The sequence below is a fragment of the Bombina bombina genome, chromosome 4, assembly GCF_027579735.1.
Source record: "Bombina bombina isolate aBomBom1 chromosome 4, aBomBom1.pri, whole genome shotgun sequence".
Lineage (NCBI taxonomy): Eukaryota > Metazoa > Chordata > Amphibia > Anura > Bombinatoridae > Bombina > Bombina bombina.
In genome coordinates this window covers 609042951-609061671 of record NC_069502.1, presented here as the reverse complement: position 1 = coordinate 609061671, position 18721 = coordinate 609042951, and the positions used below count along the sequence as shown (strand labels likewise).

General features: G+C 36.0%; 1 protein-coding gene across 1 annotated transcript in view; it reads right to left on the bottom strand.

The window, feature by feature from the left end:
• SOBP (sine oculis binding protein homolog) overlaps nucleotides 1-18721 on the bottom strand; it is a 343381-nt gene that overhangs the window by 128440 nt on the left and 196220 nt on the right. The gene's annotated exons all lie outside the window — the stretch shown is intronic.

Genomic DNA, 18721 nt, shown 5'->3' with positions numbered 1-18721 from the left:
CTTAAAACAGAGTCGTTCCTTGCGGGTTGCTGAGGCATCGACTCTACAACTTTAGTGGCTCCTGCTTTTTCCATAAGAAACTGTATGTCTTGTTCCGAAGGGGCTTTGTCTATCAGTGCTTGCAGCAGGGCTTCAATTTTAGCGAGCCCGATATCCATAGCGGCTGATGAGTCCTCAACCCACATGGTAGCTGGCTGATGCCGGCGTCTGCACCTGCTGTGTGATTGCATTATTTGAGGGCTTATGCCTATATATAATAAGAAAGGTTTGTAGTAATCCACAAGTTTGTAGTAGGTAGATGAGTTAATCAGTTCTGGCTAGACACCCCTGGAGTCCAGGGGGGAGACGTTGCCTGTTAGGTCGCCGCCGCTACAGGCCTTAATTGTCCTATTCCACCTCCGGGATCATTAATACAGCAATTGAAGTTGTAGCCTTAAATGTAGTTGTCGTATTAGTGATCTAAGCTGTAAAGTTATAACAATAACCGGCGGATTATTGATATTTCTCCCGGAGCTACAGAAGAGTGCGACTGCACAGAGCCGCTGCTTGGACACGCCCCCCTAAAAGGTAAGTATTTTAACAAAACAAGTGAAATGTAAAGTTTGATGAATGAAAGTGACCCTGTTTTTAACCCCTTAATGACCGAAGACGTACGCCATACGTCCTCAGAAAAAAGGCAGTTAACGCCTGAGGACGTATGGCGTACATCCTCGGTTTGGAAAGCAGCTGGAAGCCATCCTCATCGCTTCCAGCTGCTTTCCGGTTATTGCAGGATGCCTCAATATCGAGGCATCCTGCAATAACAATTTGTACCCCTCCGGTGCAGAGAGAGCCACTCTGTGGCCCTCTCTACACCGGACATCGATGGCCGCAATCGTTGGTGGGTGGGAGCTGCAGTGGGAGGCGGGTGGGCGGCCATCGATGGCTTCAGATACACAGAGGGGGGCGGTATCGGGGGCGGGAGAGTCAGGGGCGCGCACAGACACACGTGCATGCACGGGGGATCGGCGGGCGGGCGCGTGCACGGGAGGGAGCGGGTGGGAACCGCTTACACTACAGAAATAATAATGTAATAAGTGGGAGGAAGAGGGGGAATAAATGCCCCCAAAAAGTAATCTAAGGGATCTGGGATGGGGTGGGGGTAGGGGTTGGTCGTGGGGAAGCTACACTACAGAAAAATGTAAAAAAAAAAAAAAAAAAAGAGAAAAAAATATTGTTAACTGGGTGCTGGCAGACAGCTGCAGTACCCAAGATGGCCCCCAATAAGGCAGGGGGGGGGTTAGAGAGCTGTTTTTGGGGGGGATCAGGGAGGTTGGGGGCTAAGGTGGGATCCTACAAAGTAGCATATGTAAATATGCTAAAGATGTATTTTTTTAAAAAAAAAAAAAAAATTATTTTAGTACTGGCAGACTTTCTGCCAGTACTTAAGATGGCGGGGACAATTGTGGGGTGGGGGAGGGAAGGGAGCTGTTTGGGAGATATCAGGGGGTCTGATGTGTCAGGTGGGAGGCTGATCTCTACACTAAAGCTAAAATTAACCCTGCAAGCTCCCTACAAACTACCTAATTAACCCCTTGACTGCTAGCCATAATACATCTGTGATGCGCAGCAGCACTTAGCGGCCTTCTAATTGCCAAAAAGCAACGCCAAAGTCATATATGTCTGCTATTTCTGAACAAAGGGGATCCCAGAGAAGCATTTACAACTATTTGTGCCATAATTGCACATGCTGTTTGTAAATAATTTCAGTGAGAAACCTAAAATTGTGAAAAATTTTGCGTTTTTTTTAATTTGATTGCATTTGGCGGTGAAATGGTGGCATGAAATATACCGAAATGGGCCTAGATCAATACTTGGGGTTGTCTACTACACTACACTGAAGCTAAAATTAACCCTAGAAGCTCCCTACATGCTCCCTAATTAACCCCTTCACTGCTGGGCATAATACACGTGTGGTGCGCAGTCGCATTTAGCAGCCTTCTAATTAGTAAAAAGCAAAACCAAAGCCATATATGTCTGCTATTTATGAACAAAGGGGATCCCAGAGAAGCATTTACAACCATGTATGCTATAATTGCATAAGTTTTTTGTAAATAATTTCAGTGAGAAACCTAAAGTTTGTGAAAAAAATTGTGAAAAAGTGAACAATTTTTTTTATTTGATCGCATTTGGCGGTGAAATGGTGGCATGAAATATACCAAAATGGGCCTAGATCAATACTTTGGGATGTCTTCTAAAAAAAATATATACATGTCAATGGATATTCAGGGATTCCTGAAAGATATCAGTGTTCTAATGTAACTAGCGCTAATTTTGAAAAAAAGTGGTTTGGAAATAGCAAAGTGCTACTTGTATTTATGGCCCTATAACTTGCAAAAAAAGCAAAGAACATGTAAACATTGGGTATTTCTAAACTCAGGACAAAAATTTAGAAACTATTTAGCATGGTTTTTGTTTGGTGGTTGTAGATGTATAACAGATTTTGGGGGTCAAAGTTAGAAAAAGTGTGTTTTTTTCCATTTTTTCCTCATATTTTATAAAAAATTTTATAGTAAATTATAAGATATGATAAAAAATAATGGTATATTTTGAAAGTCCATTTAATGGCGAGAAAAACGGTATATAATATGTGTGGGTACATTAAATGAGTAAGGGGAAAATTACAGCTAAACACAAACACCGCAGAAATGTAAAAATAGCCTTGGTCCCAAACGGACAGAAAATGGAAAAGTGCTGTGGTCATTAAGGGGTTAATAGGGTTTTTTAAAAAACGAGCACTGATTCATCAAACTTGACATTCACTTTAATTTAACTATCCTTTTAACTCTAAGTATTAAAAATCACATATTATGGGTGGATACAAAACAGCAACAATTATTGCAAATACAGAGAAAACATACTTTGTTAACTTGATGTATTTCAAAGTATGATATATTTGTATCTACATGTTAATTAACAAACTGCAATTTAAATAGCTGCATTAAGTAGGCCCATTAGCTGTGCTTTTTGAGTAAAAAGTTTCATTCCCAGGCTGCACAGTGTTCTGTATTAGATTGAAAGCGTAAAAGGAAGTAGGTGAGAGAGGGAGTGTCGGCTACATTCTCATTAAAACATTTATCTCTGTGACATTAGCACTCTGCACCACTCTAATCTTTTTGAACTGTTCTGTCTCCCTCTCTCGTGTTTTCAATGCCTTCAGAATTTCACAGCTGAGCTGTATCCAGCCCATATGGCGCACGTATAATTATGCATATTCCATTTTGCACTGCATTAAAATGATGACATTCTGGCACAGAGCGAGCTCATTTACATAAGCACCCGTGAACCAGAGGGAAAAAAAGAGATTGTAAGTAGAGACGAAGCAGGGGGCATTAATTCTGCAAGCAGCAGGTACTTGTGTCTGCCGTCCTAAGATAAAATGCTCAGCATGTCTGGCGCACACAGGCAACAGCTGAGATGTACCTGTTGTCATGCATAAATCACACAGAAATAGTACCTGCTCTCTCCTCCAAGCAAAAGGCTCTTTGCCATACGACAAGATGTGGAATTTCTCAAGTAGAATAACTAAGATTACATTCTCAGTGCTTGTGCAAAGAGGAATTTCAGATCCATCAAGCAGTCATTCTAGTCTCAAAATTTGTGTAACACTATGGCAGCTCTTGATGCTATGCAGTGTATTAATAATTATTGAAAGCCAGTTCATTGCTCTGTCATCAGATAAAAATTGCAGTACTTAATTCATTTTTTTTATTTGTTGAACCCTTTAAATGAATACCTCATTTTACAGTACATTAATACATGTAATGAAATATTTAAAACCATCTAATCTTTGTTGAGTACATGAACCTGTGACAATATCATCCTAATATTCAAGATATTTATTGAGTGATAATATCAGGGGTCAAATCCTAAAAAAAAAAAAAAAAGTGTGGGAACTCAGCAAAACTTCCATCCTCCTCACAATTAATATTGTTTTATACACACACTTACATACACAAACTTACACTGTATTTATATGTATATAATCTATAGTCACTTTGGTTAATGAAAGCAAATTAAATCCAATGAAGGGTTGAATGGTTGCCTTTGGACCAGAGAATCTTTCTCTGTCACAGTCTCACCCACATAAGGAGCAATAGTCCTATTAATACTGAGGGGAGCTAAATAACCCCAGAGAAAGCCACACAGAAATGTAAGCACCATGTGTTTCACACTGTGGGGGAGGGGGGTGATCACACAGCAAGACCGCTGGCAGGCTTGCATTTAGCATATTGTAGGAAGTGGTGCTGCCCATTACTAGAGGATCTCACTATACCTCTGTGCTCCAGCTCCTCCCACCAACAGCAACAGTGTGTTCTTTAGAAACTTAATTTAAGAGTTAACACACAACTTATGATTGTATGCCTGTATGAGTGCCAGTTTAGGGTTGCAAATTGCATTTTTTTTAGAATAAAAGTGGAACAAATTCCACAAATTTGTAACATAGATGCAAACTATTTAAACTATACAACAATTGTAAAATATCTACAAAAATGTTGTTAAGTCAAAAACAGAAAAATGTGAATGTGTGAATAAAATGTAAGAGGTTTCTTGGGGAATCCTTGAAAGAACTATTTCATGCACCTGTTAAAAACTATTTATATTAAAGGGATAATCTAGTCAAATTTAAACCTTCATGATTCAGATAGAGCATGCAATTTTAAGCAATTTTCTAACTTACTCCTTTTATCAATTTTCTTCATTCTCTTGGTATCTTTATTTAAAAAAAGCAATGTAAGCTTAAGAGCTGGCCTATTTTTGGTTCAGAACCTAGGTAGTGTTTGCTGATTGGTGTCTAAATGTAGCCATCAATCAACAAGCGCTACCCAGGTTCTGAACCAAAAATGGGCTGGCTCCTAAGCTTACATTCTTGCTTTTTCAAATAAAGATACCAAGAGAATGAAGAAAATTTGATAATAGGAGTTAGAACATTAAGACTATCCCTTTAATTGTTTTTATCAAAAATACAATAATATCCTAAACAATATTGATCATTCTATGGGGCCTATTTATCATATATCTGTCGGACCTGATCCGACAGTGCGGATCAGGTCCGACAGACATCGCTGAATGCGGAGAGCAATACGCTCTCCGTATTCAGCATTGCACCAGCAGCTCTTGTGAGCTGCTGGTGCAACGCCGCCCCCTGCAGACTCATGGCCAATCGGCCAATTGATTTCCGGTGATTCCTGTCCGCCTCATCAGAGCAGGCGGACAGGGTTATGGAGCAGCGGTCTTAACTTGTGTTTCTGGCGAGTATAAAGACTCGCCAGAAACACGGGCCTTCAAGCTCCGTTCTGAGCTTGATAGATAGGCCCCATAATTTGTAAATAGTTGTTTTACTAAGAAAAAACCCCCCATAGTATATTATATATCATAATAATTTAAAGGGGTAGGAAACACAAATAAATATATTTTGTGATTCAGACAGAGCATACCATTTTAAAAAAAAGTTTCCAATTTACTTCTATTATCAAAAGTGCTTCGTTCCGATGATATTCTGTGCTGAAGAGATACCTAGGTAGGCAACTGGAGAACTACAAGACAGGAAATAGTGCTGCCATCTAGTGCTCTTGTAAATGGATTACATTCTTGAGAAAATGCTGCCTTATAGTACTGCAGAAATTGAGTCCCTGCTTTTCAAAAAAGATACCAAAAGAACAAAGAAAGAAATGATAACAGCAGTAAATTTCGAAAGTTGAATAAAATTGTATGCTCTGTCTAAATCATGAAAGAAACATTTTTGGTTTCATATCCCTTTAATAATTCATTTTAATGGCACAAGAACAAGATATTTGGTCATTATTGAATTGTTTGTGTTTTAATCTGGATCTAAAAAAAATAATAATATGAAGAATATTTTAAAGGCACTAGAAAATACTTAAAATGGTTGTTCAAAGAATTGTATGAGAACAGGATAAAATAACCACACAGTGATGTAAATATTCAAATAAAAATGTTAGTACTTTGGTGTGTATTGTCCACATTAAATAAGTGCACTTTATGTTTATTCATTCTGTCTGCATGTGTTCTATGCACTTATATGGTATCACAAAAATGGTTTATTCATGAGTGAAATTATTAATAATATACAATTAGGTTCCTTTGAGTCATTCCCAACAATACGTAAGTCAACTAAATGCTTTCAAAATGACAATATTAAAAAATGATGTCAAGAGGGAATTTGTGTCATGTTTGCTACACACAAGACTGAAATAAACAAACAAAGATAGAAATGAAAGAGAAAAGAGAGTGCTTCAGTGCATCTAATCTATGGGATATATATCAGGGAAGAAGAGAAGGTATCACATGGCTCTGGGTGTGTTCTGGAGTTGATGTGTCAATAGATTTTATGAGGGGACATTTGTGTTACCATACTGTATGTTATAAATGTTATATGTTCTATGAGCTTGTTATAGAGGACTGATCATGTTCTGGGTTTAACATAATGTTCTCCTTATCAATCATTCCAGTGTGATAGCTTTTTGTAATTACTTCACATTTGCCATTTTTTATTTTCTTGATTATAACTTTCAAAAGTCACCTGAATACTATTATCTTATTCTTTTGGCCTTTTCCCAATATTATTATTACTGTACAGGAAAAAACAGGAGCTTATACTATTGTTATAAATAATATTATTTTTTTCTCTTTGGTTTGGTATGATTGAAACAGAAAAAATAATAAAAATAACATACTAAAGAAATGGTTACGTCAATCATAAATATCTACATATGAATTTTGTCATAAAAGTAAAGGAAATTACAATAAATATAAGACAACCAATTATTTTGGTCTACAATTAACAGGTTAAAAAGGCTAATTCTATTATAGATAAAGTCAATAGCAATAATGATAAATGCTGTATGTTTTAAGCATTAAATAAATATCACTACCTCAGGATTAAGGAATTCTAATGAGTTTCTGCTTACAGAAAGGCTTTGATGTATCTACTGTATGGTGAATTATTTAATCAATTATGAACCTTGAAGGTTTTTAATTCAGTTTTTACTAAATGCAAAAATTCATGTATACACTTCAAAAGACCATTGAAAAAAATCAATTACCTAAGATTGCTAACATGTACAATGTTTAATTTTCTTATTATTTAATTGTATAATGAATATAATTGAAAGCACATCAATACCTCTAAACATCTTAATTCAATACAAGATATCTTCAGGTTAATCTCTCCATTTTAATATCAATATAACTTTTTCAGTGTATTTAGGGCTAGATTACAAGTGGAGAGCTAATTTATCGTTTGCCCATAAACGGGAAAATTTGCCTGTTTACGAGAGCGAGATAAATAACTAGCAATTACAAGTGGCTGGTTATTGCTACCGCAAGCTCGTGGTAGCAATTAGTATTCAAAAAACTTAACCATAGGTATATTAGACAAGAAGGGAAATATGAAATGCAGCAATAAGAAGTATAAAATAATGATCCACCGCTCCAAGGTATTATCCACCACCCTATGCCACATGACCAATGCAGCTCTTGTCACTAGATTTTGTGGCCCTCTGTAAAAGCCAAACTAAGAATGTGTGTCATAGGTTTTGTGGCCCCAGGAAAAAAACAAAATGTATGCTTACCTGATAAATAATTTATTTCATGGTGGTGAGAGTCCATGTGGCATTACTTCTGGGAATCAACTCCTGACCACTAGGAGGAGGCAAAGATGCCTAAAGCTCTAAGAACCCTTAATCCCTTCCACCTCTAGTCTAATGTATAGCCAAGAAAGGAGAAGTAGAAAGGTGGGGAAGGATAAATTAGGAAAAATGAGGTGCAAATTAGAACTGCTGCAAGGAAAAAATAATTAAGTAAAAAATTAAAATTAGCATGTCTCATGGACTCTCACCACCATTATAGACATTATTTTATCAGGTAACCATAGATTTTGTTATCTTTTATAAGGTAGTGAGAGTCCATAAGCCATTACTCCTGGGAACTAATACCCAAGCTATGGAGTTTTTAGGGCAGGCACCTAATTACCAGACACTGCAGCCTGAAGGACTTTAGAATGCAGAGAAAGTATTTTGCTGCTTTGCAAATGTATTCAATATAATCCTTATTATTGAAAATCCAGAAAGAAGAAACTGATCTAGGAAAAAAGGGCAAGTAATGTGTTTTAGACAAGACTATCCAGCCTCCAAATAAACTTTGGTATTTTAAAGAGATTTAGCTAAAAAGATTTAGCTAAAAAGCTAAAAAAAAAACCTGATGTGGCCCTCTGAGCTTTACATGGACCAAGTGACAAACAAATTAAAGGATTGTCTAAAAAGCTTTGTAATTTAAAAATAGAATTATGTTTTTACAATATCTAAATTAAGTAAGAGACTATCAAATTAATTATTTGGATTAGGACAAAGAGATGGGCTATAATCTCCTGATTAATGATACCCAAAAAATCACTAAGTAAAAAAAATTAAAAAAAAAAATTAAAAATCTTAAAGTCTTCCAGCAGAAGATATTGCTAAAAACTACAACATTTCCATGAAGAAACTAAATGTCCAAATCATGCAGGTTCAAAAAGAGAAAACTGTAACGCTTGTACCAAAAATAATAATAATAATGTTCCAAAGAGGAGAGGTTGTTTGGCCTTACTGGAGCAGTCAGATTATTGAAGAAAGCTCTATTCATTTGAAACTATGACTCTTTGAAACAGAAGTCATCAGGTCTATCTCTGGGAGACCCCATTGTGCCACAATCTAGGAGAAAACTACTTGAAGAAGAAAACATCCCTGACTGTAGCTTTGGTCCTTGAAAGCTGCACTGTCACTGAGTTTATAATGACTCATAGAAAAAAGACTTGAAACTTACAAACAGGACTATTTAACATTAATTCTACAACCACGTGTGTGAAGAAAACAACAGTAGCTGTTAATATGAAATACAGTTGAAGGAAAAAAATCGAGCCTGAACCAAGTAAAGAGCCACTGATCTACATGAGTTGTTATTACAGACAAGAGAGTTCCTATAAACTTTGTTTTGGGAGCTGTAGATAGGCCAAACAGAAGATCCACAAACTGAAAACATTTGTCCTGAAAGGACAAGAAACTTACAGTTATTTTTGAAGTACTATACAGGTATATAATGGGCGATTTTGCCAAAAGAGCTTACATTCTACAGGGGCTATAATAAGAGTCTGCCCATGGAGCTTACAGTTTAGAGGTAGTTTTGAACCTTTCATTTATTCAGCTAGCCTTTTCCTTCAGTTATGTTGGCTTTCAGCACTTAGTATTTATATATATATATATATATATATATATATATGTATACTGTATATATATATATATATATATATATATATATATATATATATATATATATATATTGCGGCAATAGATAGATGTGTGTGTGTGTGTGTGTAACAGTGTTAATTTTGACGGCAAATTTCAATTTAGTCTTAGTTTTAGTCTTTTGACTGAAATGCCATTTTAGTTTTAGTCGTATTTTAGTCATCAGAATTGTTTTAGTTTTAGTCTAGTTTTAGTCGACTGAATCTCCAGTAGATTTTAGTCGACTAAATCTTCAGTAGATTTTAGTCGAATAAAATCTAAGCGGTTTAGTTAAAGTGTAATGCATTATTTAAGCATTTCTTTATCATTTGCAAACAGATTACATACTCCAGGAGTAAACATAACACCTGTTAATATTTATGGTATTAAGGTTTAAACATGCAATACAGACACAGATTTAGCCGTTGTGATATGTAACATCTTTATTAAACTTAAAATTAAATAAAACCAAGTTTCATAAACAAACAGAAGTGCAACTTTAAAATATATAAACAAAAAAAAAAACTGTAAACTGTATTGGCTGTATTGCACATATTACCCAATATAAAAACTTTAACAGTTCTCTGTTAATAATTAAAACAAGTATCAAGAAACTCAACACAACAAAAAGTTTCTGCAGCTAGCACAGGCACAGCATAACTTAAACCCATATTCGTGGGTTATTCTTATTTCTATAGGAAGAATCAATTTATTGTTCACAGATTCGAAAAAGTTTTGGCAACAATATTAGCACTGCTCTAGAACTTCCAAACTCATTATATACTCCTGGAGTAAAGGTTTATTAACCTGTTTTTATTTATGGTATTAAGTTTTGAACATGCAATACAGATTTAACAGATTTAACTGTTGTGGTATATAACATGTCTATTTATCTTAAAATTTAATAAAATTAAGTTTCGTAAATTTGACTAAAGAGCAGTAATTAGATATGGATTGATTATAACAACTTGCATAAAATGTTTTTGTCAGCAAATTTTGATTTAGTTTTAGTCATAGTCTTTTGACTAAAATGCCATTTTAGTTTTAGTCGTATTTTAGTCATCAGAATTTCATTAGTTTTATAGTCATTTTAGTCTAGTTTTAGACAACGAAATTAACACTAGTGTGTAACTCTGTGTATGTATGTGTCTGTGATTGTGTGTGTGTCTGGGAACATTTCTTTTTGAAATGCCATATAATAAAATTCACGTGACTCCCATACCAAACAAATATTATGGACAAAAAAAAGCCTTAAACTTTGGGGGGGAGGGCAGCACAAAACTTAAATACACCACTGCCTGAAAGGCAAATCTTAGAAACTGGAGTATAAATAGTGTTTTCCTATGGACAGTCCTTATAACTTGTTAAAGGTAATATCATATTTATTACAATAAGTAAAAATAATTACTTTGAAATTAAAGTACAGACTACAGTACTAATAGTTATGCAGCTTCTGATCTTTTTCTATTCAAATCTAAGAGCTTTCTAGTTTAAATATTTTATTTCCTCACATACAGTTACATAAGAATGGTTTATAAAACCCATTAGACTAAATTATTGATAAAGTATTAAATGTGTTAGAGAAAGTACAGATTCAATGTTATTGTTTCCTGGTTTTCATGCATTATGGTATTTTAAACATAAGGTAATAGAAGCACATTTTCATGAAACTGATCTGTCGGCATAATCACACACATATATTTTACTGTACATATCATTGTTTAGTTGCACAGCCAAATCATTATTTATATTTATTCTATAACACAATGCAACAATTGTATAAGATATAAAAAAACGCCCAGAATTCAGAAGTGTTAGACCTTCTAAAATTAAGGGACACATTTGCTTTTTGTTTAAAGGGACACTCAAGTCAAAATAAACGATTATGATTCAGAAAGAGCATGCAGTTTTAAGACACTTTTTAATTTACTTCCATTATCAAATTTTTATGTTCACACTTTCTGGGGAACAAAATCCTACTGAGCATGTGCACAAGCTCACAGGGAATATAAATATACTAGTCAGTAATTGGCTGTTGTCCGTCACATAATACAGGGGGCGGGGAAAATGGGAGAAAAAAAAAAATTGTCAGAAAAAAATCTACTGCTTATTTGAAATTCACAGTAAGTGCTATCACATTGTCTTTTTATTATGCACATGTTAATTGTGTAATTCTACTGCATTGAGTGGTCCTTTAAAGTGAAAGTAAATCCTAGTGTTTTACAAACGCGAGGATTTACTATTGAAACAAATAAAGGGGACTTTCATTCATGAAGTATAACCTACTTCATGTAGAAAGCTCCTTTATTTGATTCAATTGATCGCCGTTTTTACCTTGTACAGCAGCCCACTGCAAAAAAAAAAAATTTGGCTAAGAGGTGACGTTTTCACCTCTTAGCCAATAGCCATGCAGTAAATCCGGCTTGGCGCCCATGGGAGCCGGATTTACCGCACGGCTATTGGCTAAGAGGTGAAAACGTTACCTCTTAACCACATTTTTTTGCCATGGGCTGCTGTGCAAGGAAAAAAACAGTGATCGATTGAATCAAATAAAGGAGCTTTCTACATGAAGTATCTTATACTTCATGAAAAAAGTCCCCTTTATTTGATTCAATAGTAAATCCTCGCGTTTGTAAAACGCTAGGATTTACTTTCACTTTAAGTATATACTTAAAGGTACAGTCTTCAATAGAATTGTTATTGTTTTAAAAATGTAGATAATCTCTTTATTACCCATTCCCCAGTTTTGCATAACTAACACAGTTATATTTATATACTTTTTACCTCTGTAATTACCTTGTATCTTAGCATCTTCTGACAGCCCCCTGAATGAAAGAGGCTGTCTGTAGTGGCTTAGAAACAGGCAGACATTTAGAGGTTTAAATGTTATGAAGTATATTAATCTAACAATGTTGGTTGTGCAAAGTTGGGGAATGTATAGTAAAGGCATTATCTATCTTTTTAAACAATAACAATATTAGTGTAGACTGTCCCTTTAAATACTAAATACTATACTATGCATAAACAAACATCAGATGTGCTATTCTTCAGAACGATAAGTGTCAAAAACCTATAAAAGATATCTGACAAGTATCAAATTGGAATAAATGTTGGGGACTGATTCATAAATAGCAATCACTGTTTAAGGACAGTACTTTATTCTTAACATTACTTTTAACAGCACCAAGTCCCTAAAAATTGTACTTCTTGCTTGTGCTGCCAAGTTACACTTTTCAACCATACTGGATGCGCACTTTTATCATTCAATATGGCCGCTCAGTATGTCAGGAATTAGAAAAATATATGTAATCTGGTGGCACAGCCTTATAAAACTAGAAGAGTTCCTTAGCAAAAATAATGACAACTTGGACAAAATTAAATTTTTACTCCAAAGCAAAAAGTGTTAATGTCCCTTTAAAGAGATATTAGCGGACAAGTGTTTTTAGCATTACTTCTTATTAATACAGGTGGCCCTTGGTTTACAACGGTTCAATTTACACCGTTTCAGAATAACAACCTTTTTTTCAGTCATGTGACTGCTATTGAAAAGCATTGAGAAGCAGTGCATTGATTAAAATAGCCAGTAGGTGGAGCTGTCCGCTTGTGTTGCAGCAAAGATATGCAAGCCAAGCAAGCTGAAATCAGTTTAACCAGACCTGAGCTATCGAGCAGATTTCAAAGGAACAAGATCTTCCTGTCTATAAATCAGTCCAGATTGGAATGCATAGAAAGAACTGTTTTCAGAAAAATGCAAGTAAAGTCTGTGTTGTGTGATTATTTTATTAGGTTTATAATGCTGTTTAGCAAATGTTTTTGTTCATTTAACTTAGTTTAATTATATATTCTGTGTTGTGTGATTATTTTATTAGGTTTATAATGCTGTTTAGCATGTAAAGTCTTAATTTCAAAGCTTTAAAAATAATGTATTAGGTGTTACTTATGACAATTTTGAGAGTGACCTAGAGCCTAACCCCCTCACTTCCCATTGACTTACATTATAAACTGGGTTTCAATTTACAACGGTTTCAATTTACAACCATTCCTTCTGGAACCTAACCCCGGCGTAAACTGAGGGCTACCTGTACACTTCTTGCCTTTAATTATCTTTGCTTTTAGGTATTTTATATTAATAGAGCCCCTTGCAAGTAAATTTAGTGTGCCATATGAATCTCATTGGCAAGTGGATACAAAGCAATAAAAGCTAGGAGCCATTCATCTAAAACTAAAACTTGTATTTCAGCAATAAATATTTATACATAAAAATTGGTTACACAAATCTCCCAAATTTTCTGCCAAGAATTTAAAAAATATTAACCCTTTCCAAAGTTCCGATGTAAACAATTAAGTAGAAATTGGAATCACGCAATCATTCATGCGATCGCACGATTTCAATGATGGGATCAGGTCAGGAGGGAGTGCCTATGATGCTAGGAACACCATCCATCCCGCGATCCCAGTTAGGAAGCTGTTATGGCTTCAATACAGCCAAATGGCTATGACGTTCCATGCAGTCCTAACAGCACTAAAGCCCAGCGCAGTTAGGAAGGCATGGAACGTCCTAATGGCAGGAAGGGGTTAACTACATGAAGGACGTATATATAGCCACGCATGTTTTCAGGATTGTTATGGTTAGGAAGCTCTGCCCACTGTCATTCTCAGAGGTCTCCATGATGCAAAGTACAGCATAGCCATACCCCAATTTACTTACTCCCTACCTAGCTTCAATTAAACGCCCACAGCTCCGCTTATTCTACACCCAATGTTGTATGTTTCTGTTCCTAATTTTCCACAACTCCATCCTTGGATCTCCCTGACTAACCCCCAAGCCTCCCTATCCCAGTCCCAGATAGTCTCTGGGAATTATTGAGATGTATGTATTTTTAGAGATCATCAATCATTTTGAACCCATGGTAGTTTACAGCTTCATTCCCAATCAGTCTTATAAAAGAGTTTCACTTTGTCCAGTTATACAGAGGCAAACTGCATTGCTCCAAGTTTGCCGGAAATTCTTGTGCTTTAAAATGATAAAACAAATGACACTTTTAAACTATGAAACCTGCACACAGCTAAAATATTTTCATTAGAAGCTTCATTATTATTACAGTTGTGTGGATATTTACTAAATGTTAGTTACAAAATTATGCAAAAAAAAAATGGTTTATTGCAGATATGTACGCCTAGATTATGAGTGGTGCGCTAACTGTAGGGAGCTTAAAAAAAAACACGATATTGCACTTGAGCTACAGTTAGCGCACCACTTGCAATTAATTAATGTTATTGGTTAATTTTAAACAACTATCCAATGTGTTTCTATTATCCATTTTGCTTAGTTCTCTCTGTATCCTTTGCTAAAGAGTAATGCTAGGTGAGCTCAGGAGAGTGTGAGTGTCTTTAGCCACCTGGCATTGCAACAATGTTTATTGCAATGTAATACATAGTTGCAAATACTGCTGCCATAGAATTCTACAGACACATGCATGCTCCTAAGCACCTATCAGAATACCTAGGTTTACTCTTCAACAAAAGACACCAGAAGTATAAAACAAATTTGATAATAGCACGTTGCTTAAAATTGAATGAACCCTGTGAATCATGAGTGTTTAGTCTTGACCTTACTGTCCCTTTAACATTAAATCAATTAGATACCATGCTTTACTTATGCAGTCGTTGCATATATTTTGATTCCAGTTAAATGTGCAAAATCCATACAGATAGTCTGAGCAAAACCTGTTTACCTTTTTTCTTGTTTACCCAATCTGAGTGTAAGTAAATTCATATTTTTTTTGTTATATTTTATATTTGGAATGTGTATGACATAACGAGTTTAACTAACCAACGGCTAGATTACGAGTTTTGCGGTAAGAGCTGCTCGGTGCTAACTTGCAAGTTATTGTCCCCGCTCACCTCCCTATAGCGCTGCTATTACAGGTTTGCATAAACCCAGCGTTAGAAGTGAGCGTAGAGCAAAATTGAGCTCCATACTGCACTCCAATACCAGCGCCGCAGTGAGCTGGTTTTACGTGCTCATGCACGATTTCCCCATAGACATCAATGGGGAGAGCCGGCTGAAAAAAAGTCTAACACCTGTAATAAAGCAGCGTAAAGCTCCTTAACGCAGCCCCATTGATTCCTATGGGGAAAGAAAAATTTATGTTTACACCTAACACCCTAACATAAACCCTGAGTCTAAACACCCCTAATCTGCCGCCCCCAACATCGCCGACACCTACATTACACTTATTAACCCCTAATCTGCCGCCCGACATCGTCGCCACCTACATTATACTTATTAACCCCTAATCTGCCGCCCCTGACCCCGCCGCCATCTACAGTACATTTATTAACCCCTAATCTGCCACCCCTAACATCGCCTAACATCACCGCCATCTACCTACATTTATTAACCCCTAATCTTCCGCCCCTAACATCGCCGCCACCTACCTACATTTATTAACCCCTAATCTGCCGCCCCCAACATCGCCGCCACCTACCCACACTTATTAACCCCTAATCTGCCACCCCTAACATCGCCACCAGCTACCTGCATTTATTAACCCCTAATCTGACGCCCCCAATGTCGCCGACACCTATCTACATTTATTAACCCCTAATCTGCCACCCCCAACGTCGCCTCCACTATACTAAAGTTATAAAATCCAGACGGCATCTTCTATCTTCATCCATCCGGCGCGGAGCGGATCCATCTTCAAGACATCCGGCGTGGAGCATCCTCTTCTTTCCACGGCAACTGAAGAATGAAGGTTCCTTTAAGTGACGTCATCCAAGATGGCATCCCTTGAATTTCCGATTGGCTGATAGAATTCTAACAACCAATCGGAATTAAAGGTGAAAAAATCCTATGGCTGATGCAAACAGCCAATAGGATTGAGCTCGCTTTCTATTGGCTGTTCCAATTAGCCAATAGAACGCAAGCTCAATCCTATTGGCTGATTGGATCAGCCAATAGGATTGAAGCTCAATCCTATTGGCTTATTGCATCAGCCAATAGGATTTTTTTGCCCTTTAATTCTGATGAAGATTTCTGCCGCTTCTTTGAGGATGGATGTCGGGTCTTCAAAAACTGTAAGTGGATCTTCGGGGTTAGTGTTAGGTTTTTTTAAGGGTTTATTGGGTGGGTTTTATTTTTAGATTAGAGCTAAATGCCCTTTTAAAGGCAATGCCCATCCAAATGACCTTTTCAGGGCAATGGGGAGCTTAGGTTTTTTTAGTTAGGAATTTATTTGGGGGGTTGGTTGTGTGGGTGGTGGGTTTTACTGTTGGGGGGTTGTTTGTATTTTTTTACAGGTAAAAGAGCTGATTTCTTTGGGGCAATGCCCCGCAAAAGGCCCTTTTAAGGGCCATTGGCAGTTTAGTTTAGGCTAGGGGTTTTTTCATTTTGTGGGGGCTTTTTTATTTTGATAGGGCTATTAGATTAGGTGTAATTAGTTTAAATATCTGATAATTTATTTTTTATTTAGTGTTTTTTTTGTAATTTAGTTAATTGGAATTAATTAATGTAATTTATTTAATTGTAGTTTAAGGTTAGGTGTTAGTGTAACTCAGGTTAGGTTTTATTTTACAGGTAAAAATAAAACCCATAACTACTGACTTTCAGTTTACGGTATGGATCTTGATGGTATTGGCTGTACCGCTCACTGTTTGGCCTCCCAGGCAGACTCGTAATATCGGCGCAAAGGAAGTCCCATTGAAAAAGGACTTTTTGAAAGCTGCGGTAGTTACGTTGCGTTACGTCCAAAAAAGTGTGCGGTGCAGCTAAACCTGCAAGACTTGAGTGAAAAAACTCATACCGCAAAACTCATAATCTAGCCGCATGTCTCTAGTGGATTTGAATATCATATAAAAGGAGCTAAAACACAAGTTGAATTCAATGGGGTTTGTTTTTTTCATAGCAAGTTCTAATGGATTGGAATGAGGGTTACTATTTGATACCAAAATAAGGACCAATAAAAACTACTTATGTCATAAGCAATCAGAGTATACAACAGAGTATGTAGCAGATATCTCTGCCACGGATTTTTTGAGATATCTCTGCCACGGATTTATTGAGACTAATAAAGGGAAGTTTAACACTTTGAGGCTGTAATATAAAATGTTATATTATGTGCAGTAAAAAAAAAAACTTGGCAAAAAACTTTTACCATTTATTTTGTCTTCTTTTATTGTAATTTAATGCTGAAAATTGTGGGATTTCTTATTCCTGTTAAAAGTGGAAGTGCATACTCCAGTCTTAAACACTGCTATATTACACCCAGTTATTTGTTACACATTTTTTTTTTTTCTTTTTTTTTTTTTAAACTTTATTTATAGAAAAGAATCCGAGTCATACATGGTAAATGCAGTCATAATAATGCAGGTGTGACAAAGTGGTCACCTGCAGAACAAAACAGTTTTCAGAGCATGTTATATCAAAGCATACCAGCAAAGGAATACAATAAGTATATGTGATCATCATGTATGTCCTGGGACTCAACTTTTTTCTAAGAACATTTTTTACAATCAACCAAAGAAAAAGAGGAGAAATCGAGAAAGGAAACATATCAGCTAAGAGCAAGGAAGAAAGATAATAACATACAAAGAAGAATGAAAGAAAGAGAAGAAAGGAAGAGAAAGAAAGAAAAAAAAATAACATATAGCAGCCATACTTACCCAGAGTACCTCCGGGTCCCCCCTCCCTCGATATGCAGGTCACTCACGGGCCTGATCCGTGGATAGACACCAATTTCCTCTGAGGTTTTCATTTAAAACATATTGGCTATTTTTAAAAGGAAGCAGACCCCTATCTCTTACTATGTCAGGTAGGTGCAGCAAATAAGCCTCCCATTTAAGGAGAAATCTCTTGACTCTTTTCTCAGGGTCCCCCCTAGTATCTGCCTGCTCAATCAGCATCTGATCATGAATTGTTTTAAGTAAGTGTTGAAAAGGTAAGTTACGGTCCCCTGTCCACTCTCTCAGGATAATTTCTTTAGCTAACATGAGTGTGGTATTTAAAAAAAAATTGTTATACATTTTAGTGAAAAATTTACTGTCGCTAAATAGCCTCAACAAAGAAGAAAACCTAGGTTACAAATTGAGGGGTGCACATTTATTTTTGGAACATTAAAACTTAAACGGTTGGTTAACTCTCCTCTTTTTAAAAATCAGATCCTGTATGTTAGTGAGATTTTAGATGGAGTTTAATTTATCTTTTTTATCAGTTGTAATGAAGATGTGCTATGTTTTTTTTTTTTTAAAAACATGAGTACAATATGACAATCATTTTATTACACAATCAGTGGTATGGAAGTTATAAAATAACCCAAATTCTTGTTTCCATAACTGATACTGCACTTATGATGAGCATCTTTCTGTTTCTTTAGCATACATGCACCACATTAATATAG